Source organism: Marmota monax, unplaced genomic scaffold, assembly GCF_021218885.2.
Source record: "Marmota monax isolate L192 unplaced genomic scaffold, Marmota_monax_Labrador192_F-V1.1 WCK01_AAM20220418_F8-fsc00023, whole genome shotgun sequence".
Lineage (NCBI taxonomy): Eukaryota > Metazoa > Chordata > Mammalia > Rodentia > Sciuridae > Marmota > Marmota monax.
The window spans coordinates 16,571,774-16,594,307 of record NW_026692907.1 but is presented as its reverse complement, the minus strand read 5'-3'; positions in this window follow the sequence as shown (position 1 = coordinate 16,594,307).

Genomic DNA, 22,534 nt, shown 5'->3' with positions numbered 1-22,534 from the left:
ATTTAGTGGCCTCTTGCCAGACACAATACTGGGTTTGGTATGGATTATATAATTTAATCACACAGACAAGCTATGAGTTAGGTAGCACCTCTGTGCTCATATTACAGAGAGAAAAATAAAATTTAGAGAATTTAAGGAATTGGACCCAGTTTCCCAGCTTGTAATATAGACCAGTTATTTCAAGTATTTATGACTACAATGAGCTTTTTGCCTAATTTAATTAATTAAACTTCTTCCTGAACATTTTCAACTGTATGAAAGTAAACATTATCATCTAGAGATACATAAAGAATAAAGAGAACTTGAAAAATCCTTAAAGCAGAGAAACCAGAAAGATGGATGGAAAATCAGTATAGTTTAATTTAGACATTTTGTAAAATGAGAATAGTAACATGATTATAGAAATCTAAAAAGCACCACCCCCCTCAACACTGGACCAATGTTGAGGGTCCAATAAAGATTGCAGAACAAGAATTAACAGTAGCATCTGTCTTTGTTAGTGATTCACATGTTGGCAGAAATAAAGAGGTTTTCTTGACACAATAGCACTTCATCTATCAGCTCCATTCTCTTTTTCATGATGGTAGCTACACAAAGAGAAGTCAGTGATTAATAATTTCACTATATGTGTATAACTATATGGAAAAGATATAACTATAGTTTAGATCTAACATGTCACCCAAAGGTCCATGTGCTCAATGGCACTCTCGGCAGTGGTAGAAACTTTCAGAGGTAAGGCCTACTGAGAGGTGTTCAGTCACTGGGAATGCACCTATATAAGGGACTATAGACTCCCCTTCCCTTCCTCTCTTTTTCACTTTCCAGTCAGGAGGGGAATGATTCTGCCACACATTCCCAACTTGGCATGTCATCACAGGCCCAGAGGGATAGGGCCCAGCTATCATGGACTGAAACCTCCAAAACTGTGAGCCAAATAAACTTTTTTCTCTTTATAAGTTCATTATCTCAGGTGTTTATTACACTGATGACTATTAATATTACACTATTGACTATTACATATACCTTTTAGTAAACACTACGTTTTGTGGATTATATTCTTTGAACATTACATGGGTTCCAGAACATTCTATATTTCTGGTTAGAGGCAGGAAATTGAACTGTTGAGGTCCATTTTGTAGTTAAATATCCAAAGCCATTGCTTTCACTCTCTCTTATTTTATGTAGCCACACTTCATTTAACTGATATTGCTCAGAAATGAGGTGTACAACATAAATCAATTTTCCAGGTAGCTGAAGCTTACTTCTATAGCATCAAACTGATTCTATTTTAATGAGTTTGATGAAAATCTTGTAAAATATATTACACACTTCCAGTCTATCTTATGGAAGACACATTATATAAAATTTACTCTTTTTTTTTGTTGGTCTTAAACATCATTATGAACATCAGTGCTTGTGTTGCACCACAGTGTAGCAATGCCCTGAGGAGCTACTCAGCTATGCTTGTTTTCCATTAGACCAAGATTGCTTCATAATTGGTATAAGTCTTTTGAATAAAACCAAGCACAACAAAGAACATCCTGTGCCTTGAATATAGCCATATGCGGATTAAAATCTGCTGAGTTACTATTTAGGTGAGTTATTAGCCAGTTACAAGTCTTTTTTTTTTTTTCCATTAGCAAAACAAAGAGCTGAAGTTGAATATGTACCACATCCCAGGCACAGTAATACACATGAGCTTGACTCCAGGATGGGAAACAGTACAGGTAAGAAATGTAGCCTCTGGAATCAAACCATTTTCTAGCTCTATGACTTTAGGCAAATTATTTAACCCCTTCATGCTTTACTTTCCTCATTGGTAAAGTGGAATCATAAAAGTACCTGCCTTATGGAGTTATCGTGGAAGTTAATATATTCAAAACACTCAAAGGAGTGTCTGGATCCTAGCAAACAATGAATAAGTGGTAATGATGATTATGAAACAGTGACCTCATTTAATCCTCACAGAGTTTCTGATAATTGATGTTACGATTCTTTATTCTAGATATCAAGATAGCTAGATGTCAAGGCTGCACAACTAATAAGGAAGTGTTGACTCTAGACCCAAAGATGCAACCATTGAACAAAGCCACCATGTGCACACTCCAGTATGTGCTGCTCACATGACTCCAGGGTGATGCAGGGTACAACCTGCACAGCTCTGTGAAGCAGCCCTGCCACTGAGATAACTGCTTCTCTATGTCATGCATGAATGTTTGAAGGAGATGAAACACTATGTGTGGAGGCACCAGTTACGGTTTAGATATGGTTTGTGTTTCTCCCATGGGTTCATGTTTGGTCCTCAATGTGGCAATGTTAAGAGGTGGTGGAAACATTAAGAGGTGGGTCATAGTGGGAGGCCATTTGATGTCACCCTTGAAGGGATTAAGTAGGTCTTGTGGAATCCCAGTTAGCTCTTATTACATTGAGTTGTTATATTTAAAAAAAAAAAAAACCAGCAATACTGGGCCTTCCCTGTCAATCTGTCTTCCTGTGTATCACCACATAAATCCTCCTTCTTTCACATATTCCCTACATGATGCCATTCATCACATGATGCAGCCAGAAGGGGCTTCACCAGAGACAGCATCATGGTTTTTAGATTTTCAGCTTTCAGAACTTTGACCTGAATAAACCTCTCATTTTTATGGAGTACACAGATGGAGGTATTCTATTACAGGAACAGAAAACGGACTGATACAGCACCCAACAAAGTTACTTGTCCAAGGCATTTTTTTCCTTTTTTGGTGCTGTGGATCAACCCATGGCTTTGTGTATGCTAAACACATACCCTACCACTGGCATATACCCTCAACCAGCACATAGACTTATAGTAAATAACAAGTTCTCGTCACCCCTCTATGCTTGGATTTCTTTTAGCCCTTTTGGCTATATTCAATCTGGCACACACTGAACCTAAAAAGGAATGAGATAACTTGTCAATAATTAAATCTAAGACACTATCTGGCCTGAAGAAAATGCTTTTATCACTTGCTAGCAAAATTTCATTAGAAAAAAATGTTCATTGTTATGACATATTATGACAAATATTGTATTCTGGGCATGGTAGGCAGCTTCTAAAATTATCCTTTCCTCATGATATTTATACCCTTGGGTAATCTCTTTGCCTTGAGTGCAGGCTTAACCTAGTAACTTGTTTCCTAGCAAATAGAATCTGACAAAAGTGATGGAGATTAGGTTGTCTTCATTGCTCACTGTGAAAAAACCAGCTGCCATTTTGTAGGCTTCCCTAAAGGGAGCCTGACCTGTGAAGGAGCTGAGGGTTGCCTCCAAGCCATGGTAGAAGGAACTAAGGCTTTCAGTTCAACAACCAGCAAGGAACTGAATGTTGTCAACAATGATTTGAGTGCATCTGAAAGCAGTTCCATCCCAGACACACCCTGTGACTACTACAGCCCCAACCTTGATGGCCACCTCATTAGAGATTGTGTCAGAGAACTCAACTAAGTCAGACCCAGGTTCCTGACCCACCATACTGACAGATGGTAAATGTTGTTTAAAGCCAATGAAGTCTGAGGTAAATGTTACACAGCATCAAAATGTAGTACACTAAGAATTTTTCTATTTAATCTCAATCTATGCTTGTATTTTGTATATTTAAGACATAAAATAAACATGGTACCAGCAACAATCTCTAAAAAAAACTGTTTCCACATGGTTTTGTCACTTTCTGATTACTCTTTTTTGCATATATTTTTATTGGTGCACTATAATTATACATAACAGTGGGATTTGTTACACATTTGTACATGTACACAACATAAATGCAATTTGGCCAATACCATTTTCTATTAATTTTCATTTCCCTCTCCTCCTCCCTTTCCTTGGTCCCTTTAATCTACACTACTGATCTTCCTTTGATATAAAACTTTTTTTTAGTTCCTTTTAGTTATACATAATATTAAGGTTCATTTTGACAATAACTTGGAACAAATTATATTCTATACATCTGATTCCTTCTTTTGCCAGTCAAAGATGAAGTATAAGCTCAGGAGAAGAAAAATTATTGAAGAAGTGGGGAGAAAGAAGAGACTGTGATCAAAGAAGAAATTTCTAAGTTTCAAATCCTGTAAACAGAACAATCCAGAGTGACACCAAGGTTGACAGCAAAGTGTGAAATGGGAAGTACTCTGCTGGGCATGCATGCCATTTTAACTAGCACATGAGTAGCACCTTGTGAAAGGAAAGTTTTCCACGTGTAGAAGAATTAGTGGTAGGAAAAGCTACTTTCTTACTTTTGAGAAAGAATTCTATAGCTAATTGCTGACAAGATAACCTCATCTTGATGAGAATTCATGTTTCCCTAACTCTTGGGGGTGTATTTTGGAAATTTCATAATCATGTTTTATTTAACAACTATGTTTAATAATTTAACTATTTCCTTTGTTTTAATGTCCTTCTATTTTGTGCTTTCAACTTAATATTCAGCAAATACATTATAATTCCCCTGTTTTCTAATCTATTGTCTGTTGCTAATAAAACTAGGGAGAAAATAAGGAAGAGACAACATTCTGTGGAAATAATCTACCAGAACATAGAGAATTTGGGCTCAAGACTCTAACTAAATGTGTCCTTAGAAAATGCTTAATTTCCTTAAGGTATAGTTTCCATATAAATCCACTTATTAAAATAACAGCTATAGAAACTTTATCTAGATAAAAAAAAATCTTTTGACAAGACTAAGTGAGTTGTTCAATGCAAATTACCACATAGATCCTTACTTGCATCTATTGACTTCTTCCAGAAAGAACCAACTTAACTTCTCTAAAGAATCTAACCATAGTTCCAATAGCAACCTCATTGCCACAGGAGCTCTTCTGACCTTCTTCTTTGTTTTATGTTATTATATGCTTATTTATAATTATCATAATTTAACCTCAAGTTAAATGCAAAGAGTAGAAAAGACAACAAGATAAATATCAAAACAAATTTTCACCTTTTCATTAGCACCAAACCAAACCACATTAAGTATGTACCCCATACAGTTTGCTAACCTCTTCAATAAACTAACTGCATATTAAACATCTAGAAAATTTCACAGCATCTGCTCTCATAACCAGTATCAATTGGCTAACACCTTAAAAATTATATTTTCAAGTTACATAATAGCATTGCTTGTAGGATGCACAATAGCATCATTTCTGGGAAGCTGGATAAATAAATAAACAACCAGTTTCAGAAAAATCCCTGGCAGTGACAAGCCCCCAACACAAAGAAGAAATGGAAAGACATGTCTCCACTCTAGTACTAAGAAGTCCATCTAGGCCCTTCCATCCAACTTTATCTAATACCTGATGGGAGCTGGACAACGGTAGAACATTTTAACACACAAGTCTAGAACTTGTGCCTAGAATTCCATATCAACATCATGAGGACATTTTGAATGCCACCCCATGGCCAGAGAAATAAAGTGTACAAGGTTAGAGAGCCCAATGACAGCAGGTCTTATTCTTCTTCTGGGTGGGAAGATCCTGTCACCAGCATTTTTCTCCAAAATGTTTCTCCCTTACATCTAGGGAGTTCCTCTACATCAGGCCCAGGTAAACTGAATTACAAATACATCATAGGTTCAGTGAGCTTTAGTTAGTTAAGTCATCCTCTCTATTTTTTTCCTTAAAGTTTCTACTCTTCAAGATTTCATTATCCCTGATTAACTCTCCCCTGCCTTTGGGACCTGGGGTATAGGAGGGAAGGTGAAGAGGAGAGGTTGATATGTAGCTCCCCATCTCCACAAAAGCACCTAACTGAAGATCCTTCCTCAACAGAAAGAATACAGAGATGCTAAGTCATATGTCACCATCGGGGGATGGAGGAATTGCTGCCCTTCAATTGTAATTATGGTATTCTGTCTTTGAGTTATTTCTATGGTCTGAGGGCATCTGCCAATGCCTTCCAAATCACCCAGGCTTTCAGTGTGTTACTCATCTTCCAGGGCACACCAGCCATCCCTCACCATGATTCCAGCTTATAGAGATTATATAGTCTAGAATCAAGATATATACTCTCTTGGACTGGGGATGTGGCTCAAGCAGTAGTAGCGCGCTCGCCTGGCATGCGCAGGGCGCTGGGTTTGATCCTCAGCACCACATAAAATAAAAAATAAAGATATTGTGTCCACCGAAAACTAAAAACTAAATATTAAAAAATTCTCTCTCTCTCTCTCTCTCTCTCTCTCTCTCTCCTCTCCTCTCCTCTCCTCTTCTCTCTCTCTCTCTCTCTCTCTCTCTCTCTCTCTCTCTTAAAAAAAAAAGATATATACTCTCTTTCAAAGACAGGAGGCCATGCCTAGAGAAAGCAGCATATTTAGGTAAGAATGAGCTACCTCTTCTATGCATGATGGGCAAGCCCTGATCAAAACACCTACCAAGCTATTGCACTGAAATTACACATATTTCCAGTTAAAGTCAAATTCTTTAAAGAGAGGTAACAGATCTTAGCATTTTTTCAGGGCTATACATCTGCACATGTTTGATTTGAATGAAACTGAGAAAAATGATCCTGGGAAATAGTAAATCTCTGGGTAGTTCTTACTATATTTTATATGATTAAAGTAAAAAATGCTTCTAAAAAACTTGTAATGAAAATTTTAAACAATTTTTAAGCATGGATTTCATAGGTTATTGAATTTATGAATGTAAAATAACTGTATTCTTTAATTCTGTTGTTATTAATTTTTTAAAAAATATGATCATGTCTCAATATCAAAGAATATTCAGTTTCTAATTATTTGCCTTAAGTCAATGTTGCTTTATTTAACTATCATAATAAGATTCTCTCACTAAAATTGAAAATCTAAAGCTTCTCACTTGTAAATATGGTAGTACAAAATTGGATTATAAAAGATTGTGACTGCTTGGGTTAGGAAGCAGAAATATGTCATATTTTATATATTAATTATGATATAAAGAGATAGTAACTTCTTGAGACTAAGTAACTTAGTAATTGTGAAACAGAAAAGAAATTTCTTTGAGTGAAAAAACTAGTCACCTCATTTTTGCTTTTAGACTATTAATCATAGGATATTTTTACTTATTACTTTGTATTAATAGAAATTCTCATATCATATTCTTACTTATTGCTCTATATTAATAGTAGAAGTTCTCATGGTAATAAATAAAACATAAATTCAGCTCTTTGTAGTGATCCCTGATGGTTCCTTGATTTCAAAGTAGACATATCTCCTTAGATCATAATATTCTGTAAAACTGGCAAGGTCTATGAGAATCAAATGTCATTCAAGTTTATTGATCTCTCCAATGCCACCCTGAATTACCTACTCAACTACAAATATAAAAAACCTCCAGAGATACAACCTTTATTTTCTTTCATGTGAATGCACAACATATTTTTTTAAAGAGAAAGACAAGAACAGTATTTTTTGAGGAGCATGGTATTGCAATTCATGCCATGTTTCTTCGATTCATTACACAGCTCTTATTAAGTACACAAAATGCCAGTCAACTGGTTCATGGAAACTGCAATCCTGTAGATAATATCCTAACAAATAGAGCTCATTGTATCCTGTATAATGTGGCCATTCATGCACAATATAAGCAACTTCAGTTATACTTCTTTAAGCCCTCCATTTTTTAGAAGCCTATCTACTCATACATTTTATAATTCTTAGGTTCTCCATCATAACAGCTTATTGTCCACATGAGACTCTTACTGAAGTCTGAAGTTCACCTACACATAACCTGAGGTGAATGATCATGATTCCAAAACAATCTTGTCCAAGAACAAAAACAGAATTTAGTTCCTTCTTCACCTTTTAGTCATGTTGTTCTCTCCTAAAGGCTTTGGACTCAATGATTTATTCTCTACCCCATTCATCCATGCGTCCTGCCAAACAAGATATTTTTTTCTCTTGCTATGCAGTATGAAATTACTGAGAAACTAACATAAAGGAATAAGTTCATAAATTAACCTTTAATGACCAGAGGAACTGTGAGGAGAGCAACAAGGATCTGAGGGCAAACTAGTAGAGACATTAAATTCTTACTAGTCTACACAACATATATATGGCTTAAAATATCACAATACCCACACTTTTAATGTGTCAAATAAAAAAGACCAAAAAGCCACAGTGATTTGTCTAAAAAATGATAAAATGAGTAATGAATCTAACAAAGATGGGATTGGCATTTCACAAGGGCAGAATGATCCATAAGGGATAAGAAATTCAAACAGAACTGGAAATAGAACTGTTAGACAAGCAGATGAATGGATCTCCTGCCAGATGAGATAACAGGGAACGCTACTGAGAGATGCCATCAGGAAGCACTGCAATAACTTGGTTTAGGAGATAGTAAATGTATAAAATTATTTATGATGCATGATAATATTTCTTTACGACCAATCACTGTTTTATTCATTTTTATTTGATTAGAATTGCATATTAATTAGGTCCTCAGCATGACTTAGAGTACAGGGAAAATATATATATTTTTTTCAGGCATGCACTCTTTAAAGATGCAAAATAACCTTGAAATAAAACAAAAAAGTCACTATTAATAGGTAACAGGTGTGAGAAGAACCCTCATCCCTTGTGGAAGTCAAGGAGGGCTTCTTCTATTATGTTCTCACTTGGGTGATTTGTACTTGACCTTGAGTATTATCCTAGGCCTCCTTTGAAATAAATGTCGTCCACTATGTACTCCCACAAATTTATACTTCTATCACAGCATCAAGTAAATCTCACTTTATTGGCTGATATTTTCTGCTAGGTTGTAACTTGGAGTGAACGTGTATTTTACTGTCTAATATTGCCCCAGATTGAACAAAGTCCCTAAAACATAGTAGGCATTCAGTGAATATTTAGTGAAATGATGAATGGATGCTTAGATAGGAGTGATGACTTACCTGAAAGTAAAAAATATTTAGTCTAAAAGAAATCTGTCACTTCCTGATAGGCGCTCCTGCAGAATCTTAAAGAGGATTAATGTCATGGCTCCTAGGAAATGTATAACTATTATAAACTTAGGCTTCTTCTATGAAGTAGGCATCCAACCTAATTACACTCTTATATGGTGACAAGGGAAGGAAGATAAGCTAAATCCATTCCTGACCAAGTCTGATTCTCAGAGTCCAGCAATTCATTTTATAGTGCCCATGACACAATGTTTCCTATATTTAGAACTCCTGCTAGTGTCTGAAACCCAGTAAGACTGAAGTCTCTAATGTGCAGTTAAGATGGAATGATATTAAACGTTCATGAGCTTTACAGTGCCAACTACAATACAATCCAGTTGCAATTGCTTGCAACTGTAACATATTCACATTTTTATGAAGAGACAACCCAGAAATAAATAAGACTTTTGAACATTAGTTGGCACATCTGAACACTTTATTTTCCCCTCTTTCTTTAGTAATTAACATATATCCTAACCAGCAGTTTTCTAGTCAAAAATAATTTTATTGAATGTAAGATTTTTTTAAATGATCTTTACTCCTCATGTTTAATTATTTGAGAATTTTATTTGGTGTTTCTTTTTTTGTACATTTTCATTTTTAAACTTATTTTTCAAGTTATAAGAATGAACCTAATAATTTGTGTGTGTGTGTGTGTGTGTGTGTGTGTGTGTGAGACAAGCACTCTACCAACTGAGCTATATCCCCAGCCCTTGAACATAGCAATTTTAAAAAGCAAGTACAGTAGCAGATGAAATGTTATTTATTAAATTTTAATCTTTTAAAAAATAAATACTACTAAAATAGTTGGGACTATTGATTGTTATTATAAACTCAGAAATAAAACTTACAATAATGGGTGGGATATTTTATATTGGTGATTGATTTACATAATTCAACCCTTTAGTTATTTCTTCAAATACATTGCAACTTTTGTTTCATTTTGAGTTATTAGAATGCAAAGATCCACAAACCAGAATATACCTAATAAATTAGTAATTAGATTGAAAAGACATACAAAATATTTTTTAAAAATCAATCACATACTAAGCCTACAACAAGTACTTTAAGACAAAAACAGCAATGTGAAAAACATTATTTCTTTAAAGATAACAAAGGACAATTAGTTTAATATCTGGAAGAAGAATTTTACGAGAGAAGTTAAATTTCCCTTTATAAAAATTCAAATTTCAAAAAATTCCATTTAAAAAATCTTAATTTGAGAAGCTATAATAATCTCTCACTCATCATCAATCATCCAATTGCTTATTGGTAGTTTACAATTATACTAATATAAGTAGAAAACTCCAACACAATGCATGGGGCAGCTGTTTGATCACTTTTAAAAGTGAATAGTAGCAAGGAGACTGGGAATGAAAACCAGAAATCAGATAACACTGAAATGGTAACAAAGTTGTTGTTGTTGTTTTAACTGATACACAAAAACACATAAGTTATACTTATTAATGGGGTACCTTGTAATATTTAATGCATCCATTTGTTACATAATATTTAAATCAGGTTAAGCATATTTATTTCACCAAACATCATTTCTTTGTGGTGAAAACCTTCAAACTTCTTCCTTATAACCTTTGAAATGTTCAATATGTGACTATTATCCTTAGTCATTATTCTGTGCAACAGTAATGAAAATTAGTTTTAATTTGCATTTGGTATCTCCTGGCCTGGACTCAGTTCAGCTTGAAAACCAAAAATGGAATTTGGTTTTGAATAAAGACAGTGCCAAGAGAATTCCTCCAGTTCTTGCCTAAGAAATTCAAGGAACAGGAAAGGGGTTTCCCAACACTCAGAAAGTGCAAGAACTCCATTTTTAATTCCTTTTTCTCCATTCTCTCATTCCTCTGCCCTCAAGTAATTCAAAGGTAGTTCAGTGACCGCAGCTGAGATGACAAAGAGAGGTTAGAAGACCGAAACACTAAACAAGGGGGGCCTTCATCTTCAGTCAAAGAAAATGTGGTTCCAAGGGGTTAGGCAACTCCTTTCCACCCTCTATTGTCTTTTTGATGTTTTGCATGAGATTTGTAAGGAGTCACAGGAAGTGTGTTACAGAGTAATAAAGACTCACTTTCTGCCCCAGAGAACTAAAAAGGGAAACCCCAGGAGAGAATGCAGAGTGTGAGAAGTATGGGAAAGCAACACCATTGTTTATGAATTCCTGTACAATCCCCAGCAGCATATTTGTACATTTGACTCTAAACAGTGGACCAATGCCCAGAAGAACTCCATCACTATTTAGATCAATGCCCAGATCCCACACTGACCACTGTGAGTGGCACACACACAAGAAGATTCTGTGCACTACAAAACTCTGACAACAGAACTGACATTGAAACCATAGCCTGCAGAAAACTGTGTTTTGGCCCTAGATCAACTTGGTCAATTACTTACTGAGAAAGAAACATCAATATTTTCCATAGGATTTAAGCAAGACACAAAGCTTCATGATATGGATTGTCCCAAAATTTATAATATACAAAATGATACATATTCTAATATAAGAATGTCTAAAATTTAAGTTTTAAATTTTGATTAAAAACTCAACTCATAGAAAAAGAAAATCAACAGATGCCAATGTTGAGATGACACAGAGGTAAGTATCTGCAAAAGACATTTGGTCAACTATAAGAGAAATGCTCCAACAAATAAGGGCAAATAATCCAAAATCAATACAAAAACGGATAATTTAGTCTATGACAGAATAGGTAAAGAAGAACCAAATGGAAATTTTAAAACTGAAAAATAAATTTAAAAATGTAATGGATGGGTCCAATAGTAGAATAGAAATGACAAAGGAAAGATTATTGAACTTAATGAAGCAATAATGATCATTTGGTCTGAAAAACAGAGAAAAAAAGATTTCAAAAATTAAATAGGCAGGGCACAGTGGCTCATGCCTAGAATCCCAGCGGCTTGGGAGGCTGAGGCAAGAGGATCAAGAGTTCAGAGCCAGCCTCAGCAAGAATGACGCACTAACCAACTCAATGAGACTCTGTCTCTAAATAAAATACAAAATAGGGCTGAGGATGTGGTTCAGTGGTGAAGTGCCCTTGAGTTCCCCAGTACACTTCCCCCACACCAAAAAAAAAATTAAATAGGGCCTTAGGAACCTGTGGGATAATAATGAAAGGGCCAACATTTTTCTTATGCTAGTCACACATAGAGAAAAGAAAAACTATGTTGAAAAAAATTTTTGAAGAAACAATGGCTGAAAGTTACTCAGACTTAGAGAAAAGACATAAAGTTTTAGATTCAAGGAATGCAACAAACCCAAACAGGAAAAAAAAAATAAATAAATAAATAAATATATATATATATATATATATATATATATATATATATATATATATATATATATATATTCAGAACTATCATACTCCAACTGCTGAAAACTATAGACAAGGGAAATATCATGAAGGCAGCTAGAGACAAATGATACATTGCTTTTAGTGAAACATTTATTCAAATGACTGCAGCTGTCTCACTGAGGCCAGAAGGAAGTGGAACAATATTTATAAAGTCCTAAAAGAAAAATAATTTTCAACCCAGAATTTCATATCCAGAGAAAATATCTGTTAGGAATGAAGATGAAATATTCTCAAATGGGGATAAATAAACTAAAGTATTTGTTGTCCGCACATCTGTTCTAAAAGAATTGGTAAAGGAACTTCTTCAGACAGAGGGAAATAACACCCAAAATGGTCTGTAGCATTGAGAATGAAGGAAGAACAACAGAAATAGCAAATATATCTATAAATATAATAGACTTTTCTTGTCCTCTACAGTTCTTTAAAATGTGTTTTATGTTTTATTTTTAAGTGGTTTTTTTTTTTTTTTTTGAAGGAAAAATTATGACCTTATCTGGTCTTCAGTTGTAGGTATTAACTACCAAAGACAACTACAACAGAAAAGGAGATGGTGAAAAGTTTATTAGCTGCATCATGGAGTATAAGCTATAGGGAGTTAAAAGTAGATGTAAGGACTCCCATTGCAATGTGGTTGGCAACAGAAAAATAATTTTTAAGACCAGAATTGAGAATAATCAGAGGATTACATTTGGAAACATGTCAGATGATATCTTAACAGCATATAAGTGTCCTCATGATCTGTTCCATACTTACTTTTATAACTTCATGTCACTCGTCCTTTCCTTGCATTATCTACTAACTCTATTGGAATTATTTGCAATTCTCTCTTATAGTCCAGCTATAACTTGCTTCTTTTCATGAGACTTTCTACCTTTCATCACCTGGCGATGTCGAATTCATTTGTCAAGATAGGTCAGGCATTTCCTTCTTATGCAGCCACTTCCAAAGAGAGGTTTCATGACTTCTTTATGCATTCTACATAATTTATTATGGTTATCACAGTGCTTAAGAAATTACAGTATCTGTTTACTTACTTCACAATTTAAATATTACATGAATACATGCCCAATTAAAATAAATTTCACACAATATGAAAAAAAGTTCTTATAAAGACAGAATAAATATTTTACTAAAGTAAACATTTATAGATTCCTTCACTTCCTCCAGATTAGTGTGTGTACTTGCAGAATTTCAACTATAAATACTTTTTGTCATGGATCTTACATTCAAGTGGGTGAAAAGAGATTACATCCAAATAAACATATAATATGTTGATGCTTACAAGAGCCAAAGAAAAAAAGCAGGATAAGGGAACAAAAAGAAGACAGGATATATATTCATTACAAAACAATGTCCCTATTGCCATAGTCTTCCTTACAACTGGCATTATCAATCATCTAATGAGTAAAAACTTGAATATATTATTTGCATCAGTCAACTCTGTTCCTATAAAAAGATAACTGATATAATTATTTTATAAATAAAAAAGTTTTATTTTGGCTCACAGTTTCATTCCATGAACAACTGGCCCTCTCACTTTGGAGTCAGTGACAAGGCAGCAAGCCATCATGGCAGGGAGTAAATGGTAGAGCAAAGCTGTTCATCTCATGGTAGACAGGAAACAAAAGAAAAAAGAAAAGAAACCCTCATGTCACAATCCTTTTTGAGGGCATGCCCCCACCATTACGTAGACCTCCTAGTAGGCCCCACCTTTCAAAGGTTTCTACCACATTCCAATAACACCAAACAGAGGACCAAATCTTTAGCATATGCGCCTTTTGAGGACATCCTGCACCCAAAGTACAACATTACTTTATTAGAATTTGTTAGAAATCCCCTGGTGATTAGTGAATGCATGTTTTCATATATTAACTGACTTTACTGATCATTTCACCCAACAGATCATAAGCTCCTTGCAGCCGACAACTGTATGACTTATACCCCTGGCATCAAACGGGCTGAATAATAAACAATGATGTAAGACACACACACACACACAAAATTTCCAAATTCCTCCAAAGCTAATGCACCTTGAAAATAAATGACTAAATTTTGTATAGCAAATTATACAAATGAATAATTTAAATGCATTTAATATTACTTTTGATGTTATCTTATTTCATTATATTTTAGGATCATTATCAACCTTTATCAGAATGATCTTAACTAATGTATGAAATTAAATCCCAATGGTAAACTTACTTTTATGAATAATGTTTAATGATTTAGAAGAACAAATTCAACCCTAGAAAAATGTTGTATAGAATATATTTTTGAAACAATATTAAAATCACTGTTAATAGATTTTTGTTCTAGTATTTGATTAGTTTGTTACCAATTATCAGAACTATTAGAATTTTATACATATATTTCAACTTCTTCATTTTACAGACGAGAAAATGAAAAACAGTGAAGTGAAATGCCAAGGTCTCATAGCTAATTAATGGCAGAGCTAAAGTTAGAATCAATTTTCCTCAACTTCTTCCTAGAGCAGTGTTCTTTCTAATACACTATAGTCTTAATCCATTTCTAGTGCTATAACAGAATATCTGAGAATGGGTAATTTAGGAAGAAAAGCAGTGTATTTTTATTCATGATTCTGGAGGCTGGAAAGTCCAAAATCAGGTGGCTGCCTTTGTTGAGGTCTCAAGCTGCTTTGTCTCATGGCAGAGTGGAAGGCAAGTGGCCAAGTGCAAAGACGACAAGACTTGGAGGGCAGATTGACTTTGTAGCAAAACGTTCTTGTGGTAACCAGTTCAGTCCCAACGGAGCAAGAATTCCCTTGAGTGAACCATCCAATCACCTCTTAGAGGCCCCACCTCCCCCATTTTATTAGGAAGCAACCCTGAGTGAGTTTGGGTGGAGACAAACCATTTTCAAACCACAAAACTTCTCAAATCCCTTATAGATAAAAATAAATTCTAAATTATAAAAGGGTTGTGTTTTTAAAGTTCACTTATAAATCCTAGAACTGGGAATTTATGTTTTCCTAGAAATAACCTTTAAAATTTTGTTGGATGCTGAGCTTAGTCCCCCAAATACAGATAATCCAAAAAACTAATCATCCCTTAATTCAATAGTCTGAATAATGGGGAAGAATTAAAATAAGGGCTATTGTTTCATGTGTGTATACCTGAACCTTAGAGGTTAAGTTCTGTGAATAACCAATAACTTTTGTTATACTTGAAAATTCAATATGACATTTTAATCAGTTATTATCATAATTCTAGCATGTCTTCTTTATTTTCACATTCCAAGTTCATAAAAATTGCATTTGGAGCTTTTTTTTTATACTATGATATCTGACAGATATCTTTGCAGATGCTAACCATCCTCAGATTTGTGCCCACCTAATCCAAAACTTTTCCATAGAAGTCAGAAAAATTTCTAGTAAATATGGTAGGGTCACTGTACTCACTGACTTAACTCAACCAACTGCATCCCAGGGGACTCAATGTTCATATCAGCTTCAAGCAATCCACAACTCCTTCATAGCTGGCAATAGGATGTGTCCTAGAACTCATAAGTAATGTGTAAAAGAGCTGGAAGACCTAACAAAAATCTAGTTATTATAAGGAAGGTGGACAAGGGAAATCGATACTGTATAATGGATCAATAAACTGCTGGGGAGAATGTTTCTTGTTCTATGATTACCTAGCAGACAGGGTCATTTCCAGGCTTCACCGCATTCTTTCCTGAATAAAAATGTCACAAACTGCCACTCCTCTATAAAGCCCCTCTGGCAAGGTCAATATTGTGACTTAGTCTACTAGATTTCCCCTGTACTCACTATAGGTACAGAGAAGTCAGTCCAAGGAATTTTGATTGATGTGTGAATTAACAGATATACATAAACATATACATAGCTATGTCTGAGACCTATATAACTGTACAACTAGAGAAAAATGATTTTTAATAAATCATCTTTATTGAAAACATAAAAATCACTTTAAACAGGAGCAGTCCCAGACATTCAATGGCTATATATTACAGAGGCATTTTTCATGTATACTGACTGAAATTCGTTAACGAATTTCACTCCCTGCTGATTAGCTCTAAGAAAACTTAAAAGAGAATAAAAAATTGGCATTGAGTTCAAAGAAAAATAAAAGCCTATAAAATGACATATGATATGAGGATTAGAATTCCCTCAGCCTCCTCCCTTATTTTTTCCTCTCTTCCAAAAGAGACAAAAGATAAGGAAAAAAAAAAACTTTTGGAAGCAAGAGCAGACAGAAAGAAAAAAGATGGAAGAAGAAACTACTTTCTGTGAACAACTATAAGGAAAAAACTAAAGTCATATATTAACTGTGCAATATAATTTATAAAAATGCAATATTTTACTATTATGTACTAAACACCAACATACAAATATTAAAATTAATTCAGAGAGAAGAAATTAAAAGGAAGGAACCTAAATACAATACTCATGTATACAGTAGCACCCATTCAAAAAAATTAAAAAGTAATTAGTTAATAAGCATTTTCCACATAATTTTAGTAATAATTTTTAATCATTTACAAGATATCAAGGGAAGTGATTTATTTTAGAAAGATTTTCAACAATAATATTGCACCAACAGTAAAATTATGATTAAACCAGTATACCCTGCATATGATTGAATTTTACTTTAAATTTTAAATACAGTTATGTGATGTTTAATAATGGGGACACATTCTGAATAAATGTGTCATTAGGCAATTTCATCAGTATGTATCACAGAATACCTTATAGAGCCTAGTAAGACAAACAGTGGTATAAGTCAATCATTCCACGTGACCTACTGATAAAACCAAGAGATGTAGTAAACAGGAGATGTATGAGACTGCTAAAACACAGCATGCTATTTTACAGTAAAGTTTCTTTTGTATAAGTAGAAAGAATATACTCTAAATAAGGATAAAAATTATAGTATAGTAAACATGCAAAGCAGTTATATTTATTATCATTGCCAAGTAATTTGGACTCTACATAATTGTGTGTGCTATACTTTTATATGACAGGCAACACAGTAGATTTGTTTACATCAGCATTTCTACAAATATGTGAATAATGTACAACAACCTGAAGGTTACATCATTAGGTGATAGGAATTTTTAACTATATTTTAATTTTGTGTAACCACTATTGTATATGCCTCGATGATATAATGCTTAGATTGTCTTATTTCACAGAAAGGCAGTGTTTTCATTTGAAGAGCTTTTAGATATTAGCATTCTTTTTAAAGGAGATTTTGAATTCCCAAACTCTGATCAGACTCGTAAATCTGGTATGGTTGAGGATCAGCCAAACCAAAGTAAATACACTGATGTGCTAATACAGCGAATTCCAAGGATAGACTATGAAGATATAATACACAATTTTGTAGAAGCATTCACACAAACCACAAGGAGAAAGCTAGAAAAATACTCACTGCCACAGTTTTTCCCTACTCTCCCATATGTGAATGAGGTTTATTATAATCATCTATTATCACTACATTGCAATTTTTGTTATGTCTAACCATGACCTGCTCAATTGCAAGTTTCTGCTTCTCCTTAATCTTACACCTACGCTATAAATCTTTTCCCATCTCCCCAGAACAGATGTGGGTTCTTCTACTATCACTGTTAAATTATTGCATTTTAATTGCTTGTTTGCAAGATCATTTCCAAAGTAGGTTTTCACCTCCTAGAGGAAAATACTCCATTATTTTTCCAATGTAACTTCCAAATTGTTCAAGTTTAATATATGCTCGTTGAATGAACAATCAATCTAAATTCTGTATCAGACAGTAAATTCTTCAATAAATTATGTAACATAGAGTAGGAATTGAGGTGGCAAGACAGTTTTTCTGATACATTTTCCACTCCCACACTCCCTGTATCAATACAGGAAAGACCTATAAATGTTTTCTCAGTAGGAAGGAAGAAGTACTTCCTGTTCCCATCAAAGGCCAGCCTCTGCACTTCTATCCACTTCTCAGTTTCTCCTGGATTTTGCTCCCACAATCATTTCCTTTCTCCTTCAGAATTAATTATTCTCTTGCACTTAATTACTCCCATCAGTTTATATAGTCTGATATTCTGAATCTTACTTTTTAAAAATACAAATCAAACAAACAAAAATCAACCCTTGTGCCCTCATACCCTCTTTTGGCTACTTTCCTATTTCTCAGTTCCCCTTCAGTGCAAAACTTCTTGAACATGATAATGGTATTTACCTTCATTTCCTGATTCCTATTATCTTGTCAAGTCACTCTCATTGAGCTTTACTGTTTTTCCCACTACAATAAGACTGCTGTCATCAAGGTGCTGTTGAGCTCTGTGTTGCAAGCTCCCACTGACACTTCTCTGCTGTACCCTCCTGCTCAACCTCTCAGATCCTTGGAGAAGGTGGATAGCGTTTTCTGAAAACACTTTCTTCTCTTTCCTCCTATCTCAATGACATCTTTTGTAACCTCAAGGGTGATGCAGCAATGAACTCAACCCTCTTATCTATCCTATAATTTAAAATACAAGTTATATACAGAAGCTTCTCCAAATTTCAAGAATCTTATGTCCAACTACATGTGACACCTGCACTTAAACTTCTACTAGGAATCCTATAATTAACAAATCCAAAGCAGAAATCCTCATTCCTTTCTGCTCTTTCCCTAATTTTCTCCATCAAACTCTACTACTATTAATTTAGTTGATTTCTTAAGAACATGAGGCACTTTACATGAGTTATGCATTGATATATAGTAACTCTAAAATTTAACAGCTTAAAACACTTAAAATTTATTAGCTTAGATAGTTCTGCAGATGGGTCATCCAAATATGGCTTAACTAGTAGTTTTGGCTCAAGGATTTTTACAAGACTGAAGTCAAAATGTTGTCCAGAGCTCATCATTTAAAATCTTGACTAGGGCTGAAATAACCATTTCTGAGGTACCTAACTCAGTCAGTGCTGTCTATTGATAAAGGGTTTCAGATGCTCACCACAGGGAAGACTCCAAAAGGCTGCCTACATAAATAGCTTCATGATATGACAGCTGTCTTTCCCCAGAGCAAGATATAGCAAGGCATGAGCAGGTATTTCTCTTATGATCCAATGTCAAGATTCACACTAATTTCTGTAATATTCTGTTGGCTACATAGATTAACCCTTCTTGTTCTATGATGGGATGACACAAAAGCATGAAACCAGGGAGCAGAATCACTTGGGCTATATTACAAAATCTTGGATAGAAAAAAAATCACACTATTGAATTCCTTATAATCATTACCATCCCAAATATTTATTTTTCCTATTAATTATTCTATAACATACAAATACAACACAGAAAAAATATGAAATATGGAAACCTGATTCCTCCTCCTAGTTTCTCTCAGGAGGCTCTGACAGCATATTTGAGAATATGAGTTTTACCTGAATCTTTGAAGAAGTAAGTGAAGAACTTTGTACTAGGTGGGATACCAGAGACCTCAGATAGGAATCAAGATTTCTGCTTTGGATTTGTTAATTATGAGATGTCCTAGTAGAAGTTAAAGTACAAATGTCTAGTATATAATGGGACATAGATTATTTAATTTCAGAGAGAGATTTTTAAAACTCCCAAGAAGAGTCCTAAGTCCCCAAAAGAGAGTAGCTGTTTCCTCCTGACCCAGTTTGACAAGTTTCTCAGGAAGGGCAGTACTTTATTGACAGTAATCCTGAAAAGTCTCTCCAGTCTAGTTATAGGCTTCTCTGTTATTCTCTGTTATAGATCTCTGCAATATATTGGAATGATATAAAAATTTTACCACGGGGTTAAATGTAATCCCCCCCAAGAAATATTATTTTCATTTGAATTCTTGAAAACTCTTCTTTTACTGGAGATCTCTCTGTATGGTAAAAGTGAAAAAATCTACACAAACTGACTTGATTAAAAAAAAAGTTATTGGCTCACATAATCCAATTTTAGGAATTCAAGCAATCCTCAGAAAGTTTAAAAATGGTACCCTCCATCTCTCATCTCTGTTTCTCTTTGGATATCAGCACATTTTACCTGACTAGAGTTTCTTTTGGTTATAACTAAAATCACATTGGCTCCTGGCTCATATCTTTTCAGCTTAGTCATCAGAAAGAAGAGGTTGTTTCCTCCTGACCCAGTTTGAAAATAATCTCAGAGGGGTCTCGTTGACGTGGCTTGGGTCACATTATGATATCATTGAATCAGGGGAGCAAAATACCATGACTCAATTGAATGAAGTGCTCATTCCTAGGTAACCCCCAATAGTAAGGAAGACAGAAAAGTCCATTCAGAATATAGAGTGGGAGACATATTTCCCTCAATGAGGAAGTATACTTTTCCCAAAGGAAATGAAAACTGATTGCCAGGCAAAAGAACACATGTCAACTAAACATCTAACCCTAACCACTACAGCAGTACAGCCTTAATACTTGAAGATGCAATATCTGGGGAATGAACAGTTGAAAAGTTAAAAATAGTTATTTTGGAAATATTTACATGAATTTACCTGATCTTTACTGGTCTTAATTTCATTACTAATGCTAATTTTTTAAAAAAAATCTTACAAGAATATATAACTTTTAAAAAACAATGCATACAATGAAAGAAACAATAGTTCAAAGTAAAGGGTTATGTCTGAACATTTTACAGAGTTACTATAAAACATAAGAAAAAAGTCATTAAACTCTAATTCACAATTCAGATTCTCAAGTCAAAATCAAGAGTAGGTTACACAGAAATAAATAATAATCACAGAATAAAAAAGCTTTTGGGGGGATGAACAAGAGACTGTGTGCAAAAGGAAACTGAATCAGTGAATCAGAAGCTCAGCTGGAAGACTTCTCTCAGAACTGAGGGAAAAAATAATAAAATGAAAATTATAGAAGGAAGGCCATCAAAAAATGAGATAGATATAAGAGATCAAATAACCAATAATAGTTTCAGAAACAAGGGGGAAAACAGATTGGAGCAACTCAGAAGAAAAATGAGGAAATTTTCTCAGAACAGACCAATAATAAACAAGATTCATGAAATAAGACTCAAAACCAGGCATAGCATGGTAGAATGGTTAAATCTCAAAGATAAATAAACCTTACAAACATGCAGGAAGATATTACAAAATGTTTCCTAGGAAGGAAAGATCATTTAATTGTATTACCCATAAACTTTCCTTTTAGTGATAAGAAAAAAATCATCCATTTACCAAATATTTATTAAATTCCTACTATATACTGTTTAGGGGCTGGAGTTACAGCAGTGAACAAACTGGGTACAGTGTGCCATGGGATGTATACTCTAGTGAGAATTAATGAAATTCCATGGGGATGACAGAGAAAGCCCACTAGAACAATTTCTGTCTAGGTGGAAAAATGTTTTGCCTCATCATATGTAGGAGTTGATACATTCACTTCATTTTCTTTTGTGAAATCTATTGTATTAATTAGTATTAAGTTCAATTATAAGAACAAATTAACAAAGGCTTATATTTCTTCCTATATAAGTCCACAGCTAGGCAATCCATGGCCATTATAGCGGCTCAGCTGTAACAGAGAGACTCTTCCATCCCTATGAATGTACCTTACACCTATCCTGCCATGTTACATTCCCCACCACCACCACCACAACAACAACATATTCCCTTACCTGTTCTTTTTACTAAATTCTGTCCTCTCAAATTGCTATTTAATTTCTAAATCATCCTTCTACGACTTCAAATCATCAAGCAACATCTTTTCCAGGTGTACTGAGGGATTCCTCACATCATGTAATTTCAGACTAGTGACAAATCATTTATTAAATGCATTAAGTCTGAGTTATGCCAAGTGGACCTCCGTCTTGGGGCAAGTATATTATATAACATAACATTAGGAACTTCCCTTCGGTTTTTTTTTTTTTTTTTTTTAGATTGACTTTTTTTTTTTTAAGTTCCAGTGATGTTTGAAGTGTCTTTAAACATAAACAAGATTCTTATTAAGGTATGGAGTAGATTTTCCTAAGGAAAGCAATTTGGTATAGTTTACACGTTTCCTCAAACTCACATTGTATGTACTTGGTGGAAATCTGCTCGTGCTCCATTTCACTAACCTTTTAAGAGGAAGAGACAGCTGAATGCCCAATCGTGGCCTCTGCTAGGACGAGCAAGGGCGAGAACACTGCAACACACATCCATAAAGCCTCTCAGAGGCAATGTCAGGAGAAAGCTACACCTGGTGACGCCGGGCTTTGGTGCTGATACTGCTG